The sequence below is a fragment of the Semicossyphus pulcher genome, unplaced genomic scaffold, assembly GCF_022749685.1.
Source record: "Semicossyphus pulcher isolate SPU_LCO1_2020_fin unplaced genomic scaffold, fSemPul1.0.p SCAF_20, whole genome shotgun sequence".
NCBI lineage: Eukaryota > Metazoa > Chordata > Actinopteri > Labriformes > Labridae > Semicossyphus > Semicossyphus pulcher.
The window spans coordinates 18789096-18801368 of record NW_027211694.1 but is presented as its reverse complement, the minus strand read 5'-3'; positions in this window follow the sequence as shown (position 1 = coordinate 18801368).

The following is a 12273-nucleotide window of genomic DNA, read 5'->3' as shown; positions in this document are numbered from 1 at the left end:
TAGCTGTGACATTTACATCTCTGTAAGGCTCAGGCACATTTTGATACAGTTGTGTCAAAAATATTTTTTAACATGATTCAAACTGATGTTTTAGCTGGTGTGCAATTTATATAACATAGGATGCTTGTTTGCATTCTCAGGAAGCCCCAAGCGGACATGCATCCATATATTTATTAACTCAGTTTTACCATGATAACGATTAATTTCAGGTTGTTTTCTCGAGATCTCGACTTGGTTATCTTGTTATCTCGAGATAACAACGCTGGTTTCACGTGATAAAGAGTTAATTTTAATTGTTATCTCGAGAAAACAACCGGAACATTCTCATTATCACGGGAAAACAGAGTAAATAAAACGGATGCATGTCTGCTTAGGGCTTCCGTACATTTCATCTGCTGTTGTTTAAAGACCGAACATTTCACATTTTTTGTTTACTTGCAACTCAGCTAACCTACAAATTTTGCTTTGGTCACCTGACAATCATGCTGAGCAAATATTAGCAGGGACTTTGTGCGCTAAAACCTCGTAGCATTAGCTCAACTCATAACACATGCTTTTACTCTGAGCGGATGTGACTGCACCAAGGCCTTGAGGTGAGATAGTAGCAAATCTGACTCCAGATAAGAAGGGATGTGTTCAAATCATATCAATTAATTCAACATGACAGTTTTTGAATCTCTTGTGTTTTTAACTTGCAACTATGCGCTAATAAAACGTGACTTCAGTACCTGCCTACGTCCCCTGTGTCTCTGAGTGCCTGCACCGCCTCCCATTTGTGTTGCAGCTGTGTGTGTGCGTGTGCATGCGCGTGGGCTTCCACCCTCATGTGGGACTGGATGTGTCACAGGTGGATGCTCAGGTGTAATATGATGACCCTGATAGCTCTTGTTGATAACCCTGGAGCTAGAAAAGTCCATGCAAAGTCATGAATAATTGATGCATATGGGACCAAAAATAGGAGGAAGAGATGGAGAGAGAAAAGAAAAGAGATGGAGGTGGAGAGAGAGAGGAGCAGGCGGAGGGAGCGATGACATGTGAGCGAGAGGAAAACAATCAAAGAGGAGAAAGAAAGACGGGAAGAGATTGGAAAAGAGAAACGGATCTGATGCGTTTAGCCGGTAAAAAACAGCCTTCTATCAGATGTTCGACCAGTAAATGGAGACACACCTACATTATTTACAGCCGCAGCTTTGCCCGAGTGGACACAGGAAAGGTTTCAAAGGACTGATCCAAGGTTTTATTTAAAGCCATCGAATTTAGCTGCAAAGGTTTTTATGGTAAAAATACACCCATCCCAACAAGGGAAGGTGTTTTCAGGTGTCAGGTTTTAATGGTGCTGGGAAATGCTCTTAATGTCTTAATGAACAGGAAGTTAACAACAGATCCACCAACTGAGGACGAACAGCTGTTATTTGATCTCTTGATAGAACATTTTAAAACTTTATTTAAAAGCAACGCTAATAAACATTTTAAGTGTAACGTGAAAAAGGTCCCCGGCTGGCGAGGCGATTAACTTCACGCTGCCAAATCAGCCGTTGTTCTATATTTTCAACGGCAAAGATTCACAGCGAGTGATACGTTTGAATGTTCCACAGGGGGTCGCCAAAATCAACACAAACCGGAAAGTTCCTCACAGGAGCTTTAACTTAGGATTGATTTGGTTGTCTTGTTGGTCAACCATTTTATTACCTAAGTTGTCGGTTATGGTGCGCAAGCTAACTCATGTGTGATATAATGTGTAACAAAGAGATATGTGTGCCAGAGCTGTCAATCATGAGGTTATACCCCATTTTTGCAGCATCAAATAACTCAATAAAAATAAACTTGTCAGAAAAATGAACACTTGGACGTAAATCAGCATGATAAGAACTAACTATAATGACCTGACTTCATTCTGTTCCTACTGTGCTGTAAGTGATGTTTTTTTCTGTTCTATTATTCACATACATTAAATTCAACATTCACTTTTTAGGCCGCACTCTTGTATTTATTACGTAAAAGCTGTAAAGCTCATGAGGATGTTCTTTACTGTAGTTATGATGAAACAGCAGCTCAATGACGCACAGAACAGAATGAGGTTTCCTACATAACCTGCTTAATTAATAATATACATATAGTATGAAATGTCTAAAATCAAGCAGGAGACTGTTGCAGCTTTACATCACACAGTCAGCTACAAACCACAGTTTGATCAGTATTTTCTATAAGACCTGCGTGAAGATTTACGATCAATAATATATAATGCCCTTGATATGCAACTTGCAGCCTTTTTTCACATCAATAAATCATAAGTGCATTAATTATGAAACATACAGTATGTATAACTAGTGCAAACAAATGAGATTATCTCTAAGCAGACTATCAGCCTCCACTCTGCAGGTAACAGCGTTCAATCACATCAGCTGAAAACAGGAAGAGATGTGATGTTAGAAGAAGTTAAATAAGGGGAGAGATGGATAGAGACTGGTGCTGACTCTCAGGCCTGTGTGTGTTAATGTGGACCGTCGATACTACAGTGTGAGTGGATGGCACTTGTGAGGAGGATTATGAGGATTAAAGAAGCAGCCGAGCAGATATGGATGAAGAGGAAATTCACATTTGTACAAGTCTTTCTGCATTCTTCTACAAACTGAATGTTGTAGCTGAAGGTTTATCTGACAAAGACGTCTCTCTCAAATACTCAACATAGCATATGTGATGGCTAAGATAGGATGTTGGACCTGCGAACTAACTGAGTCACTGTTAGGCCGGAGATAGACTTGCTTTTAATTACACGTTCGCATGCGCATTATTGCTGCCCCGCGTGCCCTGTGTCTGTTTGGAGTGTCGTCTGTGCACGTCCTCAAAAATGAATGATACACAAATGATGGAGCATGGACATGAACGGTAGGGGCAGTGTAGATGCAAAGGGGAAGTGACGGGGTCAACACAGCAAATCTGCAGTTATCCACATCTGTATGATGTGTCATTGCCACTGCACAGCCACAAACGTGCCTGTCAAAACAACTGGAGACAGATACGCTCATTTTAGAAGTCGACGTGGAAACCTGCAAACCTAAATGGAATCAGGTGCGGGTCTGTTTCATTGGTGCACAGAGGAAAATGATGGAAAAAGGAGGGACGGTGCCAACGGTGTGCTCGGTCCACCTCTCATCAGTTGCCTGAGCTGGCTACGTCATTTTGTCTGTCACTGTTCAACTGAGAGTTCAGAATTAACATCATAGTTACCTCCTCGAGTGTCAACATGTCTGTTTACATCCTGCACATACGGTAGTTGCATACGGCCTGAGCTCTCCGGTGTGCGCTATTAAGGTCTTCTCCAGTAACACACGTTGTGCAAATATGTTCACAGTTATGTTCATGACGGAGCCGGTTTTGTACGCGAACACAAGGTAAAAAGCAAGTATATCTCCGGCCTCCAATATTTAGAGCAGTATTAATTGATTGTTTTGGCCATTTAGTGGCAGCAGATGAAGCAGCCATAACAAACAAAAAGTAATAGCGTTGTTTGCTAGCTTGTTAGCCAAAAGCTGCTAGAGGGTAACATTAGCATTCATTTAATGTTGCTTTTAGAAGTCTACAAGTCTACAAGCTAGTTGCTAACCCTGTCAGTCAGTTGTCTGGTGCTGAGCTGGTAGTGCACCGTGGGTTTGTAACAGTGTTTCCAACGAAAACTAAGGCAGTCTCCATCACATACAGCCATTTAGATCAATGTTCCTTCACTGTAATATGCCAGTGTTTCCATAATTAGCACCCCTATGGCTGCAGCTTGTCCCCATACCTACTGTACACACGTCAGTACTGGACAGACTTTGAACAAGCTTGGTTTTGTCACTTAAACTACTTGGTTCAGTTTGAAATGATTATGTTTTGGTTTTAAAAAAAGGATGCTTAATAGGTTACGTTAAATTCTGTACTTAAGATACTTTAAATATGTGAGTAACGTTATGTATATTGCGCAAGTAACATTACGCACAGTACTTAATGCAATGTATGAAGAAGTCGGCATTGACTTTTTGTTTGACGTAGGACTCAAACCCCGGTCCGCTGAATGAAAGTTGTGTTTATGTGACGTTATGTACACAAGTTATGCACATCTACAAGTCAACACTGACTACTGGTTTCACATGGGACTCAAACCCCCGTCTCCTGTGTGCAGAGCTGAGTGATAACTCTCTCTCTTTCATATGTCCTCTCGCTGCTTTTCGTGCACTTTAACAGCTGTTATCAGCTAATGCATTGGCACATTTTCCCCAGTTTGGAGATGTTACAAAGGAAATTAACTGCTTGATCTCTTTGAGGAAAAACAGCCGGGTCTTATACCATAGGGAACCATTAACAGCTAATTTTGTAAACTGTGGTCCAGAATAATATCAAATTAATTCCAGTTCTGATCCCTTAAAAAAACAGTCAGACAGACAGCGCTCCCTGCTGAGCTTATCAGCCAGACAGAGGAAACACAGACTCATTGTGTTGTGATGAATAATAAAGCGACGTGCGTGTACAGTGTCGTTACTTTGAAGAGTATTACACAGAAGTACATTACAAGTCTGTCTGTCTCTGTAGACACAGAGGCAGAGGCAATCTGCAGCTTTGTCACTATCAACCTAATCCCTAATGCGACATCTTAGAGCACATTAAACATCGTTATATAATACACAAACACAGCACAGCGACACATGCACGTGCACTCACACACACTCTGTCACTTTGTGTTTCCCTTTCTGTCTGTCTCTGTCTCTGCTACCATGTTAAAACTCAATTGCACACATAGTCCTGCATGTATTGTGCAGCCTTATATATTTGCATGTTACAGTCCTAAACTTTAAATATCCCCATTTGTCTGCATATGTTTGTTTGTGTCTGTGCATTAGGATTGTGCAGCACAGCAGCATAGACAGCCAATAATCAGCGCTAAGTAAGGACGTGCAGGGTCACACGGGACAGAGGGGCTGTGCCGTGACGACAGGTTAGTGAAGGACAGGACAGTTCCTCTCACCCGAGTTCAAATCGTCCGTGGCAGCAGTTCAGATGATGGAGATGAGGGAGAAATCTCTGAGAGGAATCAGAGGATGATGAGGCCGGGGTGAGCCAGATGCCGCTCTGATTGGATCGCAGTTTGATACAGGATTCCCTGGAAAGCTTTAGCTCTGTTTACTCCTCTGACACTTGGAGTATTTTACTAAAAGACGACTTATGTGAGTTTTTAAAAGTGATCCCTACATTTTTATTTGTATTTAACGCTGCTCTGCAAACAGAAATATCGTCAGTGGACCTCGAGAAACAGCGGAGGTTCCTCCTGGTTATGTTAGTACAACTCTGAGGCCAGACATCCTCCTGGTATCAGAGAGTACCAAGTGCGTTATCATGATGGAGCTGACAGTGCCGTGGGAGGACTGTATGGAGGAGGCCCACGAAAGGTAGGCTGCAGACGCTATGTGGGGCATTCACTCCACAAATCCTTAAGCGAGCTGGGCATCAGAGGACTGGCAAAGAGCAGAGCCATCAAGAATATCACAGAAGCAGCCGAGAAACCCTCAAGGTGGCTCTGGATCCGAGGAGGCCAAAGGGATTACTGAGCGCTACACGAACACAAGCCGTGGCCTTTTCAACCACGGCCGGCTCGCCTGGGCGAGGGTGTCTGATGCTCAAAAGACCTGAAACACCCTATGGCCCCATGATACATCACCGAACATGTGTTCATGTGGATCGGAAGATGTATTCTAAGGATGAGAAAATTGTGCAGTTCCCTTCAGCTCTAACAGGCAGCTGTTTTAAGAGAGATAGTTCCTATAAACCAACTGTGTACTAACAGCAGACGGGCACAGATACTGCAGAGCTTAAAGACCCTGTCCAGTGAAAATCAAGTGTTTAACCTTGTAAACATCTCCATGTGGTGTTCTTCATGTGCTACAAGACATATCAGGGACAACATCAGCAGTCATCTCCATGGCTGGGCCTGTCTGCTTTTAAACTGCAGTGTACCAAGGACAGGCTGAACAACACGTTTTCAGATTGGCAGGTTTGTGATGTCACAAACCTAAGGAGCCAATCCTGTTAATGGACGGGGTGACGCTATGCATATCATTATGTGCAACCTATGGCAACCTCTTCGGCGATGCTGGAACCAGCTGTAACTCACTACTGACTACTAACGTTAACGTTACAACTAATCACTACATTTCACACTAGCTAAGTTTCAACAAGTTGCCACTAAACGATGGCAGAGACGAGTTTCGTTTTCGGAAATGTGCATAGTGGGCGGGGCCTATGCAGATTCAGGAAGTTTTGATGAGGGAGAAGGTGGAGATGCCTTGGGAGGATTTTTACAAGGCAATTAAATGTAAATGTATCAGACACAAATTATTATTTCAAGCAGAGCATTTTATATATCTTAAAACATGACTGGAGCTGCTCTTTAAAAGGAGAGGGAATATGAGTCTTTATCTCCTGGATGACAACTCTAAATGAATGCTAGTGTTGCTTCTTGTCTGCTCAATGTACAATAGGCAACTGTATGCATTCAAGTAGCTGTGTCAGTCAGTGACTGTAAGTGAAGTTTAAGTGCATGCCCCTTTACTTTTGAACGAGGAGCCAATCAGTGACAGGTGTTTTTTTGCATGATGACGTGTTTTTTTTAATTGTCGTAGTAAGGATGTAACATATGTTGTAGTACATTTTGCATTTTAAACTTGTGATTGCAAAATGTCCCCTTGCAAACAGTCTACAAAACCAAGTTGTCTAAATCACGAGTCCCACGTAACAGTGAGACCAGGACGGTTGTCTTGCCAAAGGCTTCTGAGTTAAGTACTTTAAAACAACCCAATAACTTATTTATGAAAAGCACCTAATTGGACCAGAAGGATCTATCTTAAATGAGCACTTTGGTCGTTTTAGTTCAAGTTATCTTTTATTAGAGTTTCAGGTTACAAAACTAAAATTTGTTCTTTCCTCTGAGCTTCATTAATGATTTCATATTTCTGCCTTCTGCCTTTGCAGCCACAACATCATCAAACCACCAGTAAACAGCTCTCAGGGTCTTACTGCAGCACAGTGGGGCCCTGCAGACTTAAGGGTCTTAAGGGTCTTCAGCACCACTGGAGTCTTGAAGCTTCTGATTCTGACTCCTGCTGCTACAAACCACTTCTGACCCCAGAGAGACGAACCAGGGGTCGAACAAGAGGGAGGGGATTTGAAGGGCAGGGATCAGGGCGGGAAGGTCTCTGGGACAGCTGGGGAATAATCCCTGACAAGAAACCACTGCTGGAGTGTCCTTGAAGTGTCTTCCTACAAGGGCACTTCCTCGGAGTGGAAAAGCACAATAAAAATTCTGCTGTTCCAACATAACGGTAAAGTGTGAAAGATGAGATAAGATGAAGTTATTGATCGGTGTGGAGAAAACTGCAGCCAAAGACAGCAGTGTTAGATGGAGATGTAGAGACAGTAAACTAATCCGATGTTAAAGGCCTCTGCTTCCACTTTCTCTGGTTTCCACACATGCAGATTACCGCTCAGCTCTCCAGACTAAAACATGGAACTAAACTTGTAAATCTGTACTCTGAGGATTTTAGCGTGGATCCGAGCTTTGGGTGACTCCCTGCAGCTTTCACGATAATTTTGGAGGCGAGTGGCATCAGATTAGAAATAAGCAGTCGGACAAGATAAACGTTTCAGTGTGAGGCGGGGAGACTTAAGGACCCCTGGAGCTCGTCTGATCTTAGAATTGATCCCACACTGCGGGCACCTGGCAGAAGTAGGGTCAATAACTGCTATATTTGGCAAGTGATTAGTAGGTATCAATCCAAGGAAAGGTCGCTGAGAGGGCAGCAGCATTGAAACCATCAGAAACTTTAATATTTCAGTTTTCCCACTGATTGTTCACCATTTTATATCCTGAGAAAAGGGGAAAAGTTGATTTACAGAGCATAAATGCATAAAAATTCAAGTAAAATCTGTTTAAATAAACTCTTAGAAGAAAGTTAAATAATAAAAAATAAATCAAAATTAAAAAATGTTTAATTAAACTGACACAGGAAGAAAAACAAGCTTCTGTGAGGGCTGAAGGGTGAAGGATTCAAAGTGCTGTGACGCTGGCAAACACACACTCATATGGATTTAGATTTGGTTGTGTGTGTGTGTGTGTGTGTGTGTGTGTGTGTGTGTGTGTCTGCTCGTGACGGTGATTTATGCGTTTTGGATGTGATTCCTAATCTGGGTTCAGAGTGTGCTGCAATCTGGCGAAACATTTTCTATTTACATTTCAGGACTTTGGCTGAGCTGATATCCAGACGGAAACGACCTTCTCATTCTCCATCAGCAAAGACGACCAACAGAGTGATAAAAAGACAACATTTTAGTGTCTGACACAGAAACATACCAAATTAAATACCAAATATTTTATAAAACTGTTTTAAAGAATGTAAACTGGGATTAAAAACTGAATTACCCGCTGGTTTCTGGAACCCGATGGCCAACAAATAAAAGCTGTAGCAACAGTAAAGTAAATATTTCTCACAGCAGACATTAAGATCACTGTTGTCTTTTATGAACTAAAGCCTTTTCTAGTGTTTTCTTACTGGATATAAAGTCAAATGTGCAGCGTCTCATCCCTAACTCACAACCTGGCCAAGTGTGCAGCACCATCTTGTGGTTAATAGGTGGTATTGCAACACAATTTTAACCTCTTGCCCCCTCATGCTGATGCGCCTTCACTTTCATATCCTAAATTATTTCTCCTTAAATACTGAAGTCATGTTGCGCAGCCAAACTCACATAATCTTTATTTAAAATTGTAGTAAAGAGCTCAAACTTTCCAGAGATACCAAATATGTCAGATATGTCTAAACCCCGATTAAGGCCGCAAACCAAAATATGAAGTATTAGAACATATAAATATATACATATAAATATGAACAATAAGAACTATTGGAATGAATGTGTGGAAGAGTCTGCTCATATTTCATCTCACTTTACATGAACCATTTAACAAAACAAACTATCATAACCTTCTGCAAAATATTATTATGTCAGATCCCACTGTTGGATCGTTTCATTTGAATGCTTGTTTTAGTAGACTATAGCCTACAATGTACAGTAATAGCCTGAACTTTACTTTACTACATCTAATGCATGTCGGTTAAATTCTAGAGATAAAAAGAAAGTTATGATGACTGGTATGCTTTTGAACAGTATATATACCTAAATACACAATACTAAAATATCATGGTGAATCCATAATGGTACGGTGTTGCCTCAAGGCAACATTTGCATTTTGACAAGTTTCCATTACTTAATTAGTAAATATAGTACATTAAACTATTAGAAATTAAGCTTTAATCATCTATTATTGTGAATCAATTTTTTCCAGACTGAAAAAGGCCAGGGAAAGACATTTTTAGACCATTTTTGTGGAGAGAAATGGCTGAGCTGATCCTTGTGAGAATGTCTGCAAAAAAGCAGCATGGCCTCCAGAGAGTCATGTGACAAATTCAAACAGTGCTATTGGTTCCTTATGGTCCTGCCTCTTATTCAAAGTATTGCATCGTAACTGGGGATGTATTGTGTGAGTGTAAAAGGCCAAAAATTGGTATGTTGCCGAGAGGCAACATCGCACCGTAGAGTAGTGTTGCTGGACCACCTGAAGATTATTTCCTTTCTTGTGGGATATACTAGGAAGAATTTTCTATAGTAGAATAGTAGTAGTAGTAGTAGTATAGTAGAAGTGTCTATAGTAGAATAAAAAGTATATCTTGAAGTAATTTTTCATTCATAGCGCTTCAAAGTGAGTTGGAACTGTCTGATGTTACCTATTAAGTATTAAACTCCTTACAAAAAATGACACACACATTGTCTGAAGCATGGAGACTCAATACTTGGAGTCAAAGCTTTGATTCTAGCCAAGGTAACCAAAGTAAAACAAGTGGGTGCTCATAACCAGTATTCAGCACCACAGCTGACTGGACAGCTCCCTCTTGGGCTCATTAGGTTTACATGTACCGTGTGTAAAAAATATACCAGTTTAAAATGCTTAGTATAAATCTTTATCCATGTTTAGTGCAGGTAGATTAAAAAGATACTATAGTGTGACATACAGGGCGATTGGATCAAGTCATCATGAGGCCATAGATGAGTCTCAGTGCAATCTGTACCCACAGCCTATGTACAGTAGCATTTCTGAAATCTAGCACACAGCCTCATGGGTACCTGGCAGCAACTGTGACCCTGCAGACTAGAATACAAGCCACCCATAGACGTCTCTAATCCAATCAAAAGCAGAGGGGAGGAGCAAAAGGACAGACTTACACCTGCCAGATGATGGAATTTACTCATTACACCTCCTGAGAGGATCCACAGGCAGCTGTCTGTCTGCAGACGATGGCCTGGTATGACTTACACACTCTGACACACACTAACAAACACAGACAAACAAACACTGTTGCTGTCTGAAACAGGACATGGACTTAATGAGTAATATGATGCACTTATACCCTCCATAGTATCGCTAACAACTTCTGTGATACTGACTGAGAGTTTCAGAGCACTGCCTGTTATAAGTGCATTATCACTTATCACAAAATCACACTTTTGCCATTGACAAAGTTTTACGCAGTCTAACACTGAAAGAGGTTGAGTGAGAATTAGCTAACAGTGATTGGGTGATATAAGCTCAAAGGCCCAATGAAGAAGATACACACACACGCACACACAGACACACAAGCACACACAGACACACACACACACACACACATACACAGCCAAAGTGTCTCTCCCGCTCTGTCCTTCCTGTCTGGTGATCAGCTGATTATGGGCGTTTACTATTTAAGTACTAAACCAACCAGAGTTAGCCTTGACGTCTGTCGACCAATCATACCACTGCTGTCAAATTTCAAAGCTGTTCTCCTCTCTTCCGCAGACAGTTTGTTGTTTCAGCTTGATCATTGCGACCCTCCTCCACCCCGTTCACCTCCAATCAATCTCATCAGTGTCCAAGCCCAGCTCATCCAGCATCCTGTCTTCACCACAACCACCAGTGTCTAGACTCCATCGTGGGGGTATTCTATCCTGCTCTCGCCTCGCTACCCCTTCAAGTACATGAAGACATCACAATGGGGTCTAATCGGCAAAGATGTTACACATTTCATTATTTCCAAACTTGTAAATAAATAATTGTTCACTCTGAAGGAAGTCTCTCCTGTTTGAAATGGTGATACACTATAGGTTATGTCAAAACCACTTGTCACTATAATTGATCTGGATCTCCATTCTTCTTCTTCTTCTGAAGTTTCACACATAGCAATAGATTGAGTGGACAATGCCTTGAAATATAAATGCTGGATGAGAAGTAAAGAGTTAATCCTCATTATACAATTGAGTGAAAGCTGCTTGCCCTTGTTAATGGTGCTTAAGTGTTGCTTTTATAATAAGTGAGCTGTTGTCATATGAAGGTTTTAAATACTCAACTTTCATGTTACATCCAGTCCATGCAAGATTCTGTAACATCTACCAATACTTGAGGTGATGAAAAAAAAAAGACTGTGAACTACAGCCAGTAATTATATGGAAAACAACATATACAAACAGAGTGAAACAGAAGGTTTAGAAAGGAACTTAACAGCTGCGTAAACATTTTACTGTCACTGCTGGGTGTGGTTGCGGGTGAAAATGGGCACAAATAGGTCATTTTAGCCAAACCTGTCCCTCCAATAAAAATAATTGAATATCTGATCAAAAATAAAACTCTCCCAAGTTTTCACATGTGCAGTATGCTAAAAATACCCGGATGTCGTACTGAATATCTCCAGTATGCATCGGACCAGTCTACCTCGTCTACTGTATCCCACAATGCAAAGTGCTGGGACTTTACAGCGGCAGTTGAAATGACGGACAGCAGCAGCATTCCAGCAGAAGGGGGCGCAATATTTAAAGAAGCGGTGGTTATTGTTTACTTCCGCCTGGCGTAGCATACTGCAAAATGAATTTGAAAAGCTCCTCCATACTACCGCCGAACGTAGTATGCAGTAACATGTAGTGTATAGTATGTAGTATGTAGTACGGCATTTCCAACACATCCCCAATCATTCTAAATTGACAAGCGCGTGCCAGCAATCTGCAGTCCTCATACTACCACGCCCCCATTTCTCTATGCAAGCACATTCGCTCGGCGTATCAGGAAGAGAGCGGTGAGTGAAGACGAGTTAAAATAATAATTTCGGCCCAGTGGAAACTGAGGTAATTGTGTCGGAGGGGGAAGCAATAAAAACACAGTTTTCTGAA